The sequence below is a fragment of the Danio rerio genome, chromosome 20 (genome assembly GCF_052040795.2).
Source record: "Danio rerio strain M-AB ecotype USA chromosome 20, GRCz13ab, whole genome shotgun sequence".
NCBI classification, from domain to species: domain Eukaryota; kingdom Metazoa; phylum Chordata; class Actinopteri; order Cypriniformes; family Danionidae; genus Danio; species Danio rerio.
This window is the reverse complement of record NC_141040.1, coordinates 53,385,001-53,405,000: the sequence shown is the minus strand read 5'-3', so window position 1 is coordinate 53,405,000 and position 20,000 is coordinate 53,385,001. Positions and strand designations below refer to the sequence as shown.

The window sequence follows — 20,000 nt, the reverse complement described above, 5'->3', positions numbered from 1 at the left end:
AAAATAATAACAATTCAGTGTAGAAAAGCTGTGCAAAAACCAAAATTGTCATGTGAAAATGACTCCCATTTACTTGCGCTAGTGATTAATAACTGCCTCATTTCCCGTTAATTTTACAAAGCATGTCAGCTGATCAATAACTATTTGTTGACTTGGTGTTTTTATGCATGGTTTAGAACATTGCATTAAAAATGATATACACTTGCCATCCACTTTATTAGGTACACCTGTCCAACTGCTCATTAAAGCAAATTTCAAATCAGCCAATCACATGGTAGCAACTCAATGCATTTAGGCATGTAGACATGGTCGAGGCATGGACGTGGCATAGTTATTGGTGCTAGACGGGCAGGTCTAAGTATTTCAGAAACTGCTGATCTACTTGGATTTTCACGCACAAACCGTCTCTAGGATTTACAGAGAATGGTTCAAAAAAGAGAAACTATCCAATGCGTGGCAGTTCAGTGGGCGCAAATGCCTTGTTGATGCCAGAGGAGAATGGTCAGACTGGTTTGAGCTGATAGAAAGCCAACAGTAACTCAAGTAACCACTCGTTACAACTGAGGTTTGCAGAAGAGCATCTCTGAATGCACAACAAGTCCAACCTTGAGGCGGATGGGCTACAACAGCAGCTAAAAACAGGAATCTGAGCCTACAATTCACATAGACTTCCCAATATTAGATGATAGAAGATTGGAGAAATGTTGCCTGGTCTGATGAGTCTCGATTTCTGCTGTAACATTTGGATGGTCGGGTCAGAATTTGGCATCAACAACATGAAAGCATGGATCCATCATGCCTTGTATCAACAGTTCAGGCTGCTGGTGGTGTAATGATGTGGGGGATATTTTCTTGACACACTTTGGGCCCATTAGTACCAATTGAGCATTAAGTCAATGCCAGAGTCTACCTGAGTATTGTTGCTGACTATGTCCATCCCTTTAGTTGACAAATCTGCAGCAACTGCGTGATGCTATCATGTCAATATGGACCAAAATCTCTGAGGAATATTTCTAGTATCATGTTGAATCTGTGCCATGAAGGATTAAGGCAGTTCTGAAGGCAAAAGGGGATTCAATACAGTACTAGTAAGGTGTACCTAATAAAGTGGCCGGTGAGTGTATTTAATTAATAAAGGAGAGAGGATTGCAGCATGGTACACCAGCAATATTTAAGCTCTCAAGAGAGAAACATGAGCGAAAATAAAGAACAACTCATTTAGAGGCTTTTAAAATCATTTGGACAGACCAGTTGGCAAGTCCAGACTCTAAAAGCAGCATATTGAGTATCCGTGCGAACCCATAGAGAATAATCAAAACAATACAATGATTTTATTTAGTACGGCATCTAAATGAACACATAACCAGACAGCATATGTATTTTGTTGGATTTAAAAAATGTTTTTATTAGGTGTGTGTTTGAGTTAATTGATTAATTTAGTGTCATAAGTGCGCTCACTGGTTTTCCAGACTGTGGATTACTGATAATAATGTTGAAAATAATCTTTAGTTTCACGCACAGCCTGATTGTTTCACTTCATAAGACCTCAGTTTATGACATGTTTTGTCTGCCATGTTATTTTTTTGACTCCAAAAGTGCCCGTAGCTGTTGGACTTCATTTTATGAATCAACCAGAACCACATTTCAGCTTAAAATCTTCAACTGGAGGAAAAGAAAAAGCCTTCTACGTCTTGAATGCTCTGAGAGAAATATTTATTTAAGATTAAAGAAGTGCAGTTGATCACGGTTGATCCGTGATTCATATGGATCGCAACTCACGATTCAGAACACACATGACCTGCGGATTATTGCTTTTTTTACTTGTAGATTAATCCTAATTTTGTAACGATCACAGAGAGATCGCCTCTCACGTCGTTCAAATCACCTATAAGAAAGCATTTAGGCTTTTCTGTAAAATATAAAGATGATGGAAGAAGTGTTGGTGCAAGAAAGTGAAACCGCTCACGCTTCAGACTGGCTCGTATTAACCTAAGGGGCACAGGCTAAATCTGCTCTTTTTTTGGCTTTATGGCTGTTCATCAAGACGACGGCAAGGTTTGTTTGAGCCCGGGTCGACCATGGCTCGTTATTATATGTATATATATTTACGCTGTATAAGATCTCACGGCTGTGTATTTAAAAGATGGCGGCTCTTTTGTTTTCATTCTGGCTTGTTGCGTAAGCGAATGACGTATCTCTTTAAACCAATAGCGCTCAGCTGCACGTCTAGCTCCGCCTTTTGGTACCCTTTCTCGTGTTTGGTACCCTTTTGAAAGGATGCAGAAAAAGTGGTACGGTACGGTTCGGTTCGGTTCAGTACGCCTTTTGACAGTGGAAGCGGCTATAAAAGCGCACCAAACCGTACTATTCCATACCACTTAGTGGAAACGGGCCATAAATTTGACCGGCACCAAAGGAGCACCACTGGCCGGTACGGGCCCTGTGACAACATTCTGGTACTGGCCCTTTGATGAAAGTGAAAGTTTCAGTTACAGTGGCTTGGAAAAGTCAAGGTTTTAAAAACGCTACAATTTTCTGTTATGCCATTTCTAATGTACATGTAAGGTTTTTTATACAATATAAAACTGTAATTTTACAGTTAAAGCGTAAAATCTGTAATTTTACGCTTTATTTCTGGCAGCTAGGGTGCCAAAAAAAAAAAAAAAAAAAAGTAAAATAACAGCCGTTAAATGAAAGAAATTTACTTCAATTTAAATTTCTGGTAAATTTCTGTAATTCAACCTCTGTTATTTCACAGTAAATTTATGTAATTTAACGGCTGTTGTTTTAAGGTTTTTTTTTTTTTTTTCGATACCCTAGCTGCCGGAAATAAAGCGTAAAATTACAGATTAGTTTTTTTGCAACTTTTTTTTTTTTTCGTAAAATTCAGGTTTTTTTACAGTATGTTTTGTTTTTATGTGTTGTAAAGAAATCGGTGATTTTGAAACTAATAAAGGTAGCAGAAGTCATGAATTTATTTTCATTATTTAGGCTGACATGTTTACTATTCCAAAATATTATAAATGTTTCCTAAAATGAAATTTATTGTGTTCATTTGGGGGGGAGATGGGGGGGGGTCGTTGTTGTTTTTTAACCCAGACATTTAAAAAGAACTTATATTAGAGCAGTTATCACAATACAGTGGAACCGTGATATATTTATCTAAGGTTATAATACCATCTAAAACTTATATTGGCCTATGCCTAGATGGACGGTTGTTTGGTGGTGATCATGAACAAGAGTGAAGGTGATCGCAGACGAAATTGAAGAGCGGAGGTGGGGGGGGGGGGGGGGGGGGTTGTTGAGTAGCTTGATCGTGGATGAAATTTATAAGTAGACAGGGTGGGGGGGTCTGTGGCATTCATGTTTGTTTGGGACCCCTAATAGTAACTCTGGGGGACCCACAACGGCGTCAACATTGGGATGTGAAAATAAGGGATATGCCAACCATAAGACCCCCTTTAAAAAAAAAAAAACCCAAATGACTAAATATGTTTATCTGGAGCTGTTTCATTGTAAATAAACAGTTAAACGGTCAGTAATAAGTTTTATTATTATTATTTACAAAAGAAAAAATAAACAGTATACAATAGCAGCAAATAAATTAGCAAACAGTTCAGTTTATTAAACTGAATAGCTATTTTAAAGAAATAGAATCAAGTTATCAAATCTCATTCGTCTTTTCTTTTCCTCACTGTATCACTTACACATTCTGATTAAAGAGCAGGAAATGAATCTGACTTATTAAAAATGTTAATTTAATTACATTAAATAACAGGGGTCACTTTAAAATAGCATACATCTAATGTTATAATGAAAGCATTCAATTGCTTTCCTAACTTTTTATGCTCATTTAGGATGAAATTAGCTGTGTTTGAAAAAGAAAAGCACCAAGATTGACATCTTTAGTTGTTATTATTATTAATTATGTGTATATGTACGTTCAAACATGCACCTTAAACCCAGACTTTTGCTCTGCTTCAAATTGCGTGTGCAGAATCCATATGGGAAATAGTATCTATTTATCACTATGGAGTGCGTCATATATGACTGATTTGAGCATTGCATAGAAGGGTTGACGCCACCTGTAATGAAAATGAAGGGAAACCCGCCATTTTTATATTTATTTCTAAGTGTTTTCATGCCTAAATAAAAAGAAAGCACAGAACAGACTCACATTAAAGATTGAGGGGCATCCCCTGGTGAGTCAGTGGTATGGGTTGCTTATATTATTGCCACCCTTCAAAGAAAGATTGAAAACATGGGAAAAATATGAGAAAATACCCTTACGGGATGATAGCGGGATAGAACTGTAAAACAGGAGGGTTGACAGGTATGGCATGGCCCCTTTGAATCGTCCTAATGCATGTAGTTTAATTTTGTTAAAAACACTCTTTACATATTTGTTTATGACTATTTTCATTTATAGCATTTAATGTTTGCATTAATATACACTATCTTGTTTAATTACACCAGGGAAACTTTTTTTTCCGGGACCCACCTAGGCAAGTAATTCAATCTCAAGACCCACCATAATATTTTAATAAGGAAAAATAGGGTGAAAAAATTTTTATCCATTCAAAGCAGTCAAAAATATATGGTGTATGGCTTTTTGGATTTTGCGATTTGATATGCACAAAATGAGGCTCAAAGTGCTTTTTGTGGGATGTTGGCTGTAACTCTGATCATTTTTTTGTTGAAAAAGATAGTCTTCTTTTTTTCAGAAGAGAATATGATCAACCTTTGATCAAGCCCCTGGATTATGATCAAGCCCCGTCACATCGCAGTAAATTCCACTGCTAGTGTATAGTCATAAGAAACTAAATAGCTGTTTGATCGAGGACTACAAGCTGGGAAAAGGTCAGATAAATATGCCAGTGCAATTAACATTATTGCTGAATTGATCTAATATTTATACATTTGCTTGAGGAAGGAATGATGGGGTAGTTACATTACTATTACATTTTCCATAACATCTATGCCCTGCCATAACATTAGCTGACGTCAAAACTAACATATAGCACTTTAGCTATTTATTGATTAGCAATCTGTCAACGCTGGGATGTAAAAAATATGGGACAACAAATAGCTTCAAATGATAGAATACATAGCAAACATTAGAAAATATTGACAATAAAATAAAAGGTTTAGCCTATTAAAATCAATGGCCTATACAGAAATTAAATAAAGCTCTAAAATCTATTTCACTTTTAATTGTATTTGCATATTAATTAAAGTTACTATAGTTATTTAGTGAAGAGCAGCAAATGAATCTCTCATTGTGTTTTGTTTGATAACAGAGGTGTTAATGTAAGAATGCACAGATCTATAATGAAGCATTCGACTACTTTAGTAACTGTTTGTGCTCATTCAAGAGAAAATTAGTAGTGTTTAAAACAAAACATGCAGGACGGAGCAAAAAAAAAAAAAAAAAAAACGAAAAAAAATAGGTTTTTCCGATGGTCCCTTACTGAGAGCTCCGCTCAGCGCGAGCTCTGCTGGCTAAACGCAGATTGCGAGAGCTCAAACGGAGCAGTGCTCATAATGTCGAGCGGAAAAAAAAGGAAAAAGGCAGCTGTGAAACATCACCAGCTTTGTCTTTTTGTAGGAAACACACTTTAGATATTTTTAGGGTAAGAGATTTTTGAGTTTCTGCCGTCAATCGTACTGGTTTTGATTCACCACGATGTAAATAAAGCTGCAGCTATGTGACGTTGTGCGACCCACCTTTGTTCACTGTGCAACCCACTAGTGAGTCGAGACTCACAGTTTGAAAATCCCTGAATTACACCATGAACAGCAGCTACACTATTTTTTATTTTTTTTTTGTGCTCTATTTCCATCTGGGGATACTTATTCCGAGGCCTCTTAAGACTGTGCAGCACCATTAAGGCGATCCAAGACCTCTGAAGAGATGATGCCAACCATTGAGGACTTCTAGAGGTCTCCATAATCCTGGACCAGGCCGCATCCTGAGTATATGCTGTGGCGGTCATGGAGGAGTGGAGAGCATGAGACTGATTCCTGAAAGACCCCAGTGATAGACGAGTCTTTGCATTGATCCCGAGGGCAGCCTGAAAACCCGCTGGTGATCGACTCACACCTGCAGCTTCTACACGATGGATGTCCAGCGTTTTCCAGCCTGTGGCGCCTAAACTGCAGCTCTGCACAAGAAGTTTGACCAAAGAAGAAATGGTCGTGCCCAACTCAGCCTGGTTTCTCTCAAGGTTTTTTTTTTTTTTTTGTCCTTAACTTTCGTCGATTGGTGAAGTTTGTTCTTCACCACTGTCACCACTGGCTTGCTTGTTTTGGTACTCGTGGAGCTGCGCATCGATGGATTTTACTCTTCAGTGTTAGGAAAATTAAACCACACTGAACTGAACTAAACTGAACTTCAACTCTAAACTGGACTGAAGCAGTTTCAATCTACTAGAATTTCTATGTTAAGCTGCTTTGACACAATCTACATTGTAAAAGCGCTATAGAAATAAAGAGGAATTGAATTATTTCATTGTGTACATTAAAGATTAGAAGCAAACAATGCTAGTGAATGAATGTTTCCTTTTGTTTTTGTGTGTTTGTTTTTTTGGAGGGAGATTTCGTGAGGTAATGTGATTAAACCTAATGGCTGCAAATTGGCTTGATTTTCAAGAATTGAGCTTTAATCAAGGCACTTAAGCTCAGGTCTGCCCGAGGAGATGCAACATTTAGAACGGCATGCTTTTACAATAAAACGCTTACAATAACCTTCAATTTGTAGATTTTGATTAATGAACGGTTGCGGCACTACTGATTGGTCGAGAACTCAATAGAGGAGAGCAGAAAGGTAGCAAACAAACAGGAATGCAGGTGAATGGCTGCAGAGGAAAGTGCGATCTGTTTCGAATTCAGCAGAAACTCAAAGACAAACCTTCACAGTTTACAAGCTGCTACAAAAGGAAATGCATTCTCCCTTTAAATGCATTCACTGAGACTGACTAGAAACAGACGGATGGAGAGATTAATGATTCGCAGGCGATGCTTAGGCATTTCAGATCTGATATTAGTTGTTCAGATATGATCTGTTCTGTCAATGCTTAATTTTTTGAAAGGTTGGGTCATTATTGTTTTACAGAACCATTCTACAGATGTTAGTATGTTAGTCAGATATTTACTTTTATCCATATTAATTACATTAATTAATTAGACTGTCAACAGCTCAACAAACGTGTTTTGGTGTTTCGTGAACCTTTTAATTAATATGGATAAAAGTAAATATCTGACTAACATACTGTCCAAACAATTCTTCTTCTTCCACTTGTTTAATTACGGTCCCACACTGTTATATACACTATTAGGACACATATATTACACAAAAAAGTGAAAATTGGTATTTTTTTGCGTTATTATGAACATATTTCGAACAAATTCGTTCTTCCGGTTTGAAACAAATTTTTGAAGCTGCGTCACGCGATCCTTGAGTGTATTCCAGCTTGTGAACTGGCTGTCTGTACCGGCGAGTACAACGTGACGTGTTTGAGTGTGCAGCATTAATTCATGAGAAAGACTTGGTTCAAACCATAAACGCACTCTATAGTGAATGAGGTGCAACTTCTTTAATAAGCATGATAGCTTCGAGACGCCACGTTGTGTTGCCAACCGTAATTAAACAAGTGGAAGAAGAAGAATTGTTTGGAGACATGGGAAGTCAGTGTGGCGATTATAAATGTGCCGCAACGAAGGTTTTGTTTTCATTTTCTGCTATGAGAGCACAGCTGGACTCACATGTTGATTACCGTGCATGCGACACGCGAAAGAAACAAGTTTGTAAGAAACACTTTTCTCCTGAGAGCTTTTCCCATCTGAAAAAGGTGAAATTCAGACCTGCTGCTCATCTTCTTCCAAAAAAGACGCGGTTCCAGTTGGTGTTTAATGTCCTGTCTCTACAGATTTGGTAAGCGATCAGTGGTCTTAGTTTTTTAATTCAGATGCAACGTTAGTTCGTATTGTCAGCAGTACTCTATCAGTTTCTCAAAATGATTTAATTAGTATGTTTACAGTTCTTTAATATTGCTACAATATTATAGACTGAAAGATCCGCTGTAAATGCTGCTCTCTGGGTGTAAACATGTAAATAACGCATTCAAACTATTACCGCCATGAAGGATTGTCGCCGCATTTTGTGACAGGATAGTCTATACACACACGGCTTTCTGACGCTACCTACTGAGTGCATCTAAGTTACCAAGAAATGTGGAGGACTTTTTTTACTCTCATACGACGTGCAGTATTAAACATTACAATAAAACTACACTCATCTAGCAGCTTCTCACATCCAATATCTCGTTTGTCAGGGGGGGCATGCACGAACTGTTCCTGAATGAAAGTGAAAGTGCCAAGCCGCAGTTAAAGTCCACAAATTGAGAATTTGGTAAATAATTTGATTGCTGATATCCATGTAAACACAGTCACTGTCTTTCTCCCCTGCGTCTGTGTGCTGTTTTGTCTCTATGAAAATCAGCGCATGCCAAAATAGAAACTCCCATTTTTATGCAAAATCTTCCCTCTTTCCCTCCCCCGACACTCCCGCCGAAACAGAGCTGGACACACCCACTTTCCTGACTTTTTTCAAACTAGAGGTATAAAAAAACCTGCAGTTTATTTATTTATTAGGATAGTGCATATTTTGAATATTTATAAAATCAGAGATTCAGCGCACCGGCATCCATCTGCCTGTCATACGGAGCAGAGCAAAGACGGTTGATGTTCCGCCACAAGATGGCGACATAATAAGTCCATAAGAGGAGAGACGCGCAGCGTAATTTCAAACTACAGCTGATCTAATCATTACAAAGCAGGTAAGTGTCTCTCTAAGTCGATCTCTTTCTCTTTTATGTTTTAGTGCTTCTGGTAGTGTTTCGGGTAGTGTTTGCGCTGCTTTGGCTTTTTTGAGGTTAATTATTGTGATCTCCTGATTGCAACATAAAAATGCTCTAGACCAGTGGTCACCAAACTTGTTCCTGGAGGGCCGGTGTCCTGCAAATTTTAGCTCCAACCCTAATCAAACACACCTTAACAAGATAATCAAGGTCTTATTAGGTACACATGAAACATCCAGGCAGGTGTGTTGAGGCAAGTTGGAGCTAAACCCTGCAGTGACACCGGCCCTCCAGGACCAGGATTGGTGACCCCTGCTCTAGACTGATGGCATTTCATGCCGTTCAGCCTTATAATTTTACAATGTGAGCAAACTCACCCGTATTGTCATCACTTTAGACATTACGCTAAAGAATCATTCAAACACTAGCTCTAAAGTGACGTTAGTGAAGTAGCAACAGTTTCTGCTGTCCCGACCATCAGCCACAGTTGTGAATCTGCAATTGCCTCTCTGAATATCACACTAACTGTACCCAAAAAAAAAAAAAAAAAAATTTCTAATACTACTAATACTTCCCATTTTAGACTTTACAGACCTGAAACTTGCCTATAGCACTTATTCATTGTTGCTCTTAGTTGTGTAAATTGCTTCCTTGTTCTCATTTGTAAGTCGCTTTGGATAAAAGCGTCTGCTAAATGACTAAATGTAAATGACTAAATGAATGAATGGCGGAAGAAAGTAGTTTCTCATGCAAAAGGATTTTTAGACTCTCCGTGTTTGATTTTCTTTTTATATACACGATTGTGCCATTTAACTGTTGTATAAACGTAATATCACACTCTCAGCAGTGCGATAAGTCTGTATATCGTCACTGGTGGGACACTAAGACACGCCTCCCACCAGTGCTGATATACAGTACAGCCCTGTCGCACTGCTACAAGTGTGATATTGCTCATATATATTCTGTGGTTTATGGAGAGAAATAAATATATATGAAAAATTATTTGATTAAATAATGATAATAGGTGTATACAATTTTTTGTTATGAAACTTTATGCAAATGTGTGCATTTTTAGAGTTTGCTTCCATGACAACAATCTACTAAAAATGAAACAAGTACATTTTACTTTTACTTAAAAAGTAATTTTGAAAAATTCTGTGTGCAGGCATTGTGAAAAAATTGTGTAAAAGCGCTACATTAATGTTTAATTTGCACATTTAATAATAAGATAAAACATTTGCATAATAAAATAACAAATAGCATTCATGTTAAAAATGTCTGTGTAACCGTAAGCCTCCCTAAAAGGCTCTTTACTAGTGTAATACATCATGTTTTCATGTTGAATCACTCTAAAAACCAGGTTAATAACTTCCACAGTTCCTTCAGTATTTGCTGGCCAATGAACAGAGCAGCAGTGAACACAGTCGGAATGCAGTCGGTGATGGTTTGTGGTAATGCCGTACCCTGTAAATCATGTCCTCGCTGCCACTGTGCATCAGGAAAAGCACTAAAACAGCACAGGCAGAACAGGAACATCTCGCATTTAACAAGCCAAACTCTAATACATGCTTAAAATTTTTGTTTGTACCCGCGAAGGACTCTTATAAACAAACACATAAACTTTAATGTGTGCATGAGTGCAGTGTGAGCGGACATAAGCCGAGTTTCCTGGAGCTGTCATGCTCACCAGTGCATGCTGGGATGTGGACGGCTGTACACAGTTTCAGCGAGGGAGCAAGATAGTGTCACTATAGAGCCTTGTTATGCTATCCTGTTGGAAAATATGAACGATTATAAATAATCGTTAATGGGTCTGATTTATTTTTCATTACTAATTTAAGTATCGTATTATTTACAAACCAGTTGTATTTAAGAGTAGTTGAGGGTTTTTAGGATCATTCAGAATGAGATTGTAAATGATTAATAAACTATTGAAATCAACATTCATATATCTTATTATTCAAGCATATATCAATGGTTACTGTGAATGTTAATAAATGCTTTATTAACTCAACTTCATCTAGTTTTGTGACCAAATCTAAAGTGAGGACTATTCATGCTTTATTATAAATCCTTTATAAATGACAAATAAAGGCTCAGTTAAATTCTAAACAGGAAAAATGACATTATTTATTCTTATTCATTTAAAGATACACACATGAAACTGTATCAAATGAAAAGTAAATCTGTGCAACCTGATCTAAAATAAAATCACTGCAGAGTTTAAACATTGCATCTTATTATATTGTTAAATTTATATTACTGTTGTTTTATCCCATAGATATATACATTAGATGTCGCCTGGCTTATTGTTGTCTATTGGATGGAATGCGTCAATAGCGCCGCCATCTTGCTACAGGGTAGCGCTCCTTTGAAATGAATGCAGGACCAAGGTACAGTGGAGGACTGTGGCCATGCAAAGCCAGAGATATACACATATACACATATATCTATGATCGGGAGTTTTCCTGGATGTTAGTATGCAATTTTCATTTTCTAATTACGAAAACTATAATGTTACATCACTTTTCTACATTGACGGATCAGTGATCGCACGGGCATTCCTGACAAAAAGCTTGTGTTTGTGTGTACAGAAATGTACTTTTCACCCTCCCTGTTAAATTTGATCTAATCATGTCCTGAAACACAGCTCCTCTCCTGCTCTTACTTCTCATACTGACGGAGAGAGGGATTCGTTTGTGAATGAATCTCCGTTATGAACGACTCTTTCAATAGCCGACAATAATACGAGTTTCTGGCAGCGCAGCATCTCGTTGTCATATTTCTTTTGCATTGTTTGCTGATTTTATTCAACAAAACTAGCATAAGCCGAGTGTTTAGTGCGAGTTGGAGCTGCTTTGCCGTATGGTGAATGCAGTAAGTGACTGTATTATCATCAATAACGTTACCTGATTAGCACAAAAGTTCAGAACATACAAAAACAGAAAAAACTTAATCTTACCTATGAAATGTTCTGCCTTTGTGCTTTGTTTTCTTTGTTTGCTCATTACTACACCTGTAGACAGCGCTAAAGTCCCGAATCTTCACGTAATAACACTGTCCTGACTAGTGCGGTTGAATGACATTTGTCCTGGGAGCACTGTACCAATGTGGCGGCGCTATTGACGCATGCTCAGGGTCCCTATGCGATATCTAGTGTATATATCTATAGCTTTATCCAGTTTAATGTTGTATTTTGACACTCCTGTTATTCAACAATGTTTAAACTTTAAAGTAATTTTACATTTTAGAAAAGATTGCACAGATTATTGTTTATTTGATTCTGAGCCTTTATTTGTCATTTATAAAGGATTTATAAAGCATGAATAGTCCTCACTTTAGATTAGGTCACAAAACTGCATGAAGTTGAGTTAATAAAGAATTTATTAGCATATTAGTTAACCAGTTATATATGCCTGAATAATAAAATATAAACATTGATTTCAATAGTTTATTAATCATGTATTAACTCATTCTGAATGATCCTAAAAACCCTCAACTACTCTTAAATAAAACTGGTTTGTAAATAATACGATACTTAATTTAGTAATGAAAAAAAATCATTAACTTAGTATGAAAACACAATTATTAAGCACATTATAAATGTGGTTATAAGTCAAGAATAGAGCATTTGTAGCTGCAGTTATAAACAGTTTACTAACGTCTATTAATGTAGAGTTAATGCTTAACAGATAATGAATTTACAAGATGCTAATGCTTGGTAAATGATAAAGTGTGTAGTTATTATAAAGTGTTACCCAAATCCCTTAATATACAATATGCAGCGGTGCTCATTCATTTTTGGTGGGTGCTCCTAATTTTTTTTCTGGTGCTCCTAAATATTTAAAGTTGGGAACACCGTTGCTACCAAGTAAAAAAAAAAGTTAATTTCGAGCCCTGAAAATTGTATTCGCACACATTCTAAGTGCACCCAACACCGCGAGATTAGAACAATGTGCTTAGATTGTTAAAATAGAGTCATAAATGTTTTCATTTCAGTATTTTATTTTTTTAACTTTTTCATAGAAAGAAATAATTAGCTTGAATCAATTTGTTAAATAGCAAAAGGATGACTGATGAATGATTTTTTTTATTATTTCGTATTTACGTTTTAGGGAGATTTAATTTTGAATGAAATCGAGAAATCGCGATTTTTGAAAATATATATATTTAATAAATTATAATGGCACCAATCCGCTTGGGTTCACTCTCTGTATGAAGCAGGAAGCACACCAGAAGCGCCTCTCGGCGACGCGCCGCACAGCACCACGCTATGGATTTTAGAATTCTAAACAGATTTCTATACACACACCGGCGCCACCCAGCCACGATTCACGAAGCAGTTAATATCTCAGCCGGCCCACAGAGCGCCATCTGATTAGTTTCATGTTAAATATCATGTGAATGTGCGCGTTTGGTGTGTGATAGTTTAAACTTTTATGTCCACGCCGTGTCGCGGCGCTTCTGGTGTGTGACCTGCTTGACTGCCTGTTAAAGCGCAAAGTCATGTAGGATTTTACTTGTTGCACGTCTGTGTGGATTGTCTAGACATTCCCTCATCAAGTCGATAAACTCGATCTGAAGGACGTAAAAGCCTGCCATGTGAAAAACCGCGCCGATCTTTTGGTTTGAACACGAGTAGAGGTGAGGGCCTGCAGCAGTGAAAATGAAAGTACCGCCCCCATGACGTCATTTAGCGGACCTAGTTGAAAACCAGACAGATCAGGCAGCATAATACAGAGAGTGGAGCAAAGCGCATCAAATGATCGGTATTTAAAAGGGGGGAAAAGAAAAATAGATTAAATATATTATTTTATATTAGACACACATCTGTTGCTTGTATTTGCTCCTGCTATACGTCCACAACTTCACACATTGGGTTAAATTAGGCTTTACAGTTTCCATGTTCAGTCCTTTTCTTCCACTGTATCTTTTTAAGAAAAAGGCAGCAGCTTTACAACCTGTCATTCAATCAGAAGCTGACAGCCAATCTTTCCTAGGCTCAGCAAAACTTGCAAAAATACCTCTGTATTCCTGCAAGTGCAATATTTACACAAATATTTCTAATTCAAATCTTCAGCAACGATATTTAACTCGTGAATTTGTTTTACATTTATTTACACCTTGACCGATTTTTGTATGGCATGGCCATTAAAAATACATTGTTCCTTAACCAGATGGTTTTTCAAGTTACTTTTAAAGAGAGTGTTACTTCAGTCATGTTGTTGTAATGTTTTGAGAAGACTAGTAACACAATAAAAAAAATCAAAATCAAAATTGTGAATTGGTCAAACTTTATAAAAAACCTAGACTTTTTTTTTTGCTAAATCGCCCAGCCCTAACTGATGCTTTGATCGAATATGCCAACTGCACTATTTTTCTTTCTTATCAAGTTCAAAAGAAACAGCTTTCATTTTAATTGTGTCCAATAAACGCGCACAAACTTTTCCGAATGTTCCACACTAACATTTGAAAATGTTCCGAAGGTCCCACGTGACCCCGTGTGTGGATCCGCCTGATGTTTGGAGATGAATGATGGTGTTCTGCTTTAGGATGCTGTGTTTGTGTGGATCAGCCGTGTCTCGCTGTTAGATCGTTCACATCTGTGCAGATGAAAGCAGGAGAGAAACGCTTTCACATGCCAAAGGAAGCATTTCATTGCATGCTGAGCAAAAACAACAAGACTGCGTGAGTGTGTGTGGATCACACTCCATTTCTCATGCCACCCAAACACACACCGAGAGGTTCAACATGAACAATGATGCATCACTAAATATAGATCATTGGGTCTTTCTTAGTGCTGAAGTCTAAAAACAGCACCAGCTTTTTCTACGTACATTTATTTTCCTTCAGCTTAGTCTCTTTATTCATCAAGGGTCGCCACAGCAGAATGAACCACCAACTTATCCAGCCTATATTTTACGCAGCGGATGCCCTTCCAGCTGCAACCTAGTACTGGGAAACATCCATAAACACTCATTTACACACATACACTATGGCCAATTTAGTTTATTCAATTCACCTGTACTGCAAGTCTTTAGACTGTGAGGGAAACCGGAGCACCGAGAGGAAACCCACGCCAGCACAGGAAGAACATGCAAACTCCACACAGAAATGCCAACTGGCCGGGACTTGAACCAGTGACTTTCTTGCTATGAGGCGACAGTGATAACCACTGAGTCGCCATGTCACCCCTTTATATGTACAGTTAAATACTTTATTCCTCTTTTGAATTTTAATAGTTTAATGCTGTGTTCACACCAGGCGCGGAACGCGCGGATAAATCGCGCTATTCGCGCATAAATAGCCGCGTGAACATTTGAGTTTACTCGCTTCATTTGTGCGTCAAACCCCGCTTCATTCGCGTGTCAAATTCACTTCAGAACAGACGCGGATTCGCGTGATGGGCAGGGCTTCTGTCCGCCTGAAGACTCTAGCTAAATGGCTAACATGGATTTTATGAAGAAAATAACAGTGTGTATGTGCTTTATGAAGGCTGAAAAACAGCGTCGATACGTTTAGGGCCGTGTCTGAGTCCACTACATCCTTTCAGAGGTGCATCCAGCTCTGTGAGCTCATAAACTCCTCCAGAAAATTAACCTGGATGACGGAGACTTTCAGCGGTGCTTCTGACTGAGCCAAGCCGAGTTTGATGAACTGTTGTCGGTGAAAGCTGGAGGATTTTCCTCCGAACACCGACAACAGGTTCTACGTCATAATCACGCCGCCACAAGAGCAAGCTTATGATTGGTTAACGCGGCGCGAATGTACGCTGAAGTTCAGATTTTTGAACTCGAGAGATTCGCGCGAAACGCTCGTTAAGCGCGTCAAACGCACAAAACGCTCAATTCGTCCCGCGCCATTCAAGCAATTTGCGTCATTCACGCGTATCAAGCTGCAGGATGTCTTTTCGCGCGTTTGCATTGACTTAACATGTAAATCACTCGCGCTTAACGCGCGTTCCGCGTCTGGTGTGAACGCAGCATAACAGAGCACGGACATTTTTTTACCTCAGTGATTCCTATTATATATTTCTTCTGCAGAACGTCTTAATTTTTTTAGTTTGGTTAGAAAAAATAAATAATTATATATATTTTTCAATTTAAAATGGAAAAGTCAATATTTTTCAATTTTTTATTTATTTATTTTTTGATTGGTGACTCGCATAATTAACCAAACTTGTCTAGATGAACTTAACCTCGTTAAGCCGTTAAATTGCACTTAAAGCTAAATACTAGTACAAAATAGATAGTAAAATATATCATCATGGCAAAGACCAAAAGCCAAGTCATTAGTGAATAATGCAAAAATGTGTTGCTGTTTTTTTCAAGTGTACAAAAATATAATACTTCAAAGAGTTCCTAAAATAGTATTTGTAATTATTTTATTTCAATTAATTATCATCGTAAATAACACAGATATACGAATGAAACAATATTTATAAAGGTTCAAAAAGTTAAATGAGTTATGTGTCTTAAAATTTATTAAAAGTACTAAAACAATAAATGTATATTTAATTATATTTCATTTCTATCTATATGCAGGACTTAATTTGTGTCGGAAGACGCTGGATCCGCAACCTCTGAAATCTGATCCAGCACCTCATTTTACCCATCCCTCTCCTCAACTGCCCTCCTTCCCCGTCCGCTGTTCACTTTCACTTTCTGATGTTTATTAGAGCAAGAATTTTTTCTGTAAAAAGTCTTATTTGTATTTCAGCTAGAATAAAAGCAGTTTTTTTTTTATTTAAACACCATTTTAAGGTTTTTAATTATTATTAGCCCCTTTAGGCTATTTTTTTCAATAGTCTACAGAACAAACCACTGCTATACAATATCTTGCCTAATTGCCCTAACCCAACCTAGTTAACCTAATTAAGCCTTTAAATATCACTTTAAGCTGTATAGAAGTGTCTTGAAAAATATCTAGTCAAAGATATCATGGCAAAGATAAAATAAATCATTTGTTAGAGATGAGTTATTAAAACTATTATGATTAGAAATGTGTTGAGAAAATCTGCTCTCCGTTAAACAGAAATTGGGAGAAAAAATAAACAGTCTAATAATTCAGGGAGGTGATTAATTCTGACTTCAACTGTATATATAAAACAAAAAACGGTTTGAGCCTAAATTTGACAGAAAATCAAGGCTAAATATCCGATCAAGTTATTTCCCAAACTTGAAGTTGATGCTTCAAAAAAAAAAAGATCTTTCGGTAACATTTTGTTGGTGCAGTACCAAACATCACCACCAGATGACATTCAGTTTCCATTTGTGACCTTATGAGGGCATCTATGTATTGTTGCATTGGAATGACTTCAACTCCCCTTTCATCTGATTGGCTAGAGAAGCAACTATCAATCTCACCTAGTGGACCAATGGTCCCACCGCTGAAGCCCACCGCTGATTAAAATGAAACTTTCATTGTATCTTTTGGAATTGCAAGCGCAGAATGTGGGAAGACAGAATGTGGCAAGGGAAAAAGACGTAAGCACACACAATATTCATATATGAGCTGATTTTTTCCAAACAGCATTTTTATTTTTGATTCATGCTTTTTATCTTTCAGTACGCAACCTCGTTTCTTTTTCTGCATTTAGTTTCCGCTTTTGCACGTTATAATTCTACACGCGATTTCAATTTTTTTATTTACGTGTATTATTTTTCTATCCGCGAAGGTGGTACTTTAGATGGTATTTGATTTCATAGGGATCCCCAGTTTCAGAGTAGAATTTGAGGAACATTTACTAAATGTTTTCATACTTTTGACAATATTTGTAAAGTAGACATCAAATTCTAATCATTTATGGGCAGCTTAGTGGTATTTGATCAAAATGTACCCTCTAAATAACATATAAAACTGGTTTACAGCAGTGTCAACACAAACGCTTTTTGAGTGAATAAATAGTTCATTTTGACTGTTAAAAAAATATCAAATATAATCTGCAAGAATACAAAAATCAAGCTCAAACTGCACTGTGATAAGAGCTGGAAACCTGGCCAGAACGTCAGTGCCTGAGAGACAGAAGTTATTGATAGAGAGTGTGTGGTAATATTTATCTTGCAACTAGAGATCTGACTGTGCAGGCGAAGTGTCTGCCATGAGGAAACTATGAGAAACAGACACACCTAATCATTTCTTCAGCTTTAGTCAGACACATCTTGAAGCGAACACAAAGAGTTTCTGTCAGATCATCACAAAAGGTCTGAATGCATCACCGTGGCATGTTTGGGCTTCTGTTGAAATCAGCCTCCCTTTTCATTTTCAGTTTAAGTATGAGCTTGTGTGTGTAGTCCTGGAAGCATTCGGGGTTTTTAAGTTAAATTCAACTCAGTAAATTGGCATTTCATGTTTCAAGCCAACTGGAACTCAGAGCGCTTATAGTATGAAGAGAAATATAGAGGCTAAAAAAGGCAAGTCTTATGCTGTCAGTTTAATATAAACGAGAAAACAAGTCATTGATCAAACATGAAAAGACTAAAGGCTCCTTTAAGCTGACAATAAACGCTTTTCGTTTGCGTTTATCGTCAGCGTTTTTAGAGACGTTTTTCCGTATTTAAACCCAAGCGATTTTCACTGGCGTCAAGCAGAAGAGAATGCAAAATCACTCCTTAATGTTAGATGGTGCTACACAACTTTAAGCTTCTGGCGTATTGCGCGTGTGTGTGCACGATCACACTGACGCCCGTTATTTAGTCACGAGGCGTTAAACGTTGAGAGAAAACGCAAGCCAAAAACGTCTTGGTGTGCACAGGCCTTTCGACACAGAAACACTTCGTGCTGTTACAGACTAACAAGACTCAGCCCAGAAGTGTGTGTGTGTGCTGTGTATATAGTCCTCGTAATCAGTAAGAATGATCTTTACCTGTGTGTATCAGTCCAGATAGTTTGCAGCTGTAGCGGGTGCTGACTGGCGCTAAGCATCATGGTAGTTGTAGTTCGGTTCAGTGGTAGAATTGTAGTTCTCCAGCCATCTGCATAGGCTGGATCGCTGGTGATCATGACAGCGATGTTCGCCTATAGGTGAGACACATTGCTTATTACACATACAAGGATCTGCAGAAGCACATAAACATTTTTAAATATTAAAAAATGATTAAAATGTGAAATATGATGATTGTCCACAAATATAAAAATGCCTACATGTCATAAAGCATAGCCATTGCATGTATCAAAATGATGTGGACAATATATGCTACCTTGGAGTACAAGTATCTCATTCAGAGGCGGGAACCGGCAGACGTGCAATAAAATTAATCATAAGGTAAACATAAAACAACAGTTTCCATCTGAAGCTCCTTCAAGGGACTCGACACTTGTAAACATTCGCTCCAATGTGTTCATGCGGCTCTTGGCCCTGCCCACACTCATCACAGCTACCAAGCAGACCAATCAAAGAGCTTCCGCTATGCGTCGTGTAGTTACATTTTTTTGAGAGGTGCGCATTAGCATCGGCGTCAGTCAAGGTGAGGGCTATGAGACTGCACCGGACCATACACGTGCACTTGACGCAGAAGTATAACTCTAACTAATTGATATTAGCCTATAGGTGGGGCCACAACACATGTAGACATTGCTTATTACAAATACAAGGATGTGCAGCAGTACAGAAACATTTTTAAATATTAAACAAAAATATTAAAATGCACAATATGATTTTTGACCACAAACAAAAAAATGCCTACATTGGATAATCCTTGCATGTAGAGTATGTATATTAGTGAATAGTGTATAGTGATCTAACAAAGTAGACAATAAATAGCTGTCAAAAAGCTTTCCAGAAACATTTGGTGGACGTTTTAGTGATTATCTGTGATGAAACACAGGGTTTTATATCTGTATATTATTATTTTTTTTATATATATGTTTTTTTTAAAAAGGGAGGTGTGCTGACGCACATCACTGGCGCGTTACTATTTTGAGAAACTATAATAGGTTGTTCAATTGAGCAGAACAAAGCCGGTCTAAAGTTCAGCGCAGAGTGCGTTAGTTGTGTGCCTTGCTTACACATTACTTAATGCAGACAGGATGTAAAGGAATACGCATATCTTTACATATAAAAAAAGAATCAAAATATGAAGGATATATATGAAATAATAAGGATATATATAGGATAAAAATATAAAGGATTAAAATTATTTT

At 37.4% G+C, this 20,000-nt stretch overlaps 1 long non-coding RNA gene across 4 annotated transcripts in view; it reads right to left on the bottom strand.

The window, feature by feature from the left end:
* The window catches only part of LOC137488601 (uncharacterized), a 234,019-nt gene that overhangs the window by 110,562 nt on the left and 103,457 nt on the right, over window positions 1–20,000 (bottom strand). For 2 of the 4 annotated variants that reach the window (XR_015519084.1, XR_015519082.1), the window contains 3 exons: window positions 18,724–18,875; window positions 10,546–10,629; window positions 10,056–10,365 (listed from right to left, as the gene is read on the bottom strand). This is a non-coding gene — a long non-coding RNA (uncharacterized LOC137488601). Of the gene's footprint in view, window positions 1–10,055; window positions 10,366–10,545; window positions 10,630–18,723; window positions 18,876–20,000 lie in introns of those variants that run through there. The other 2 variants (XR_015519083.1, XR_015519085.1) reach the window with 1 other exon arrangement.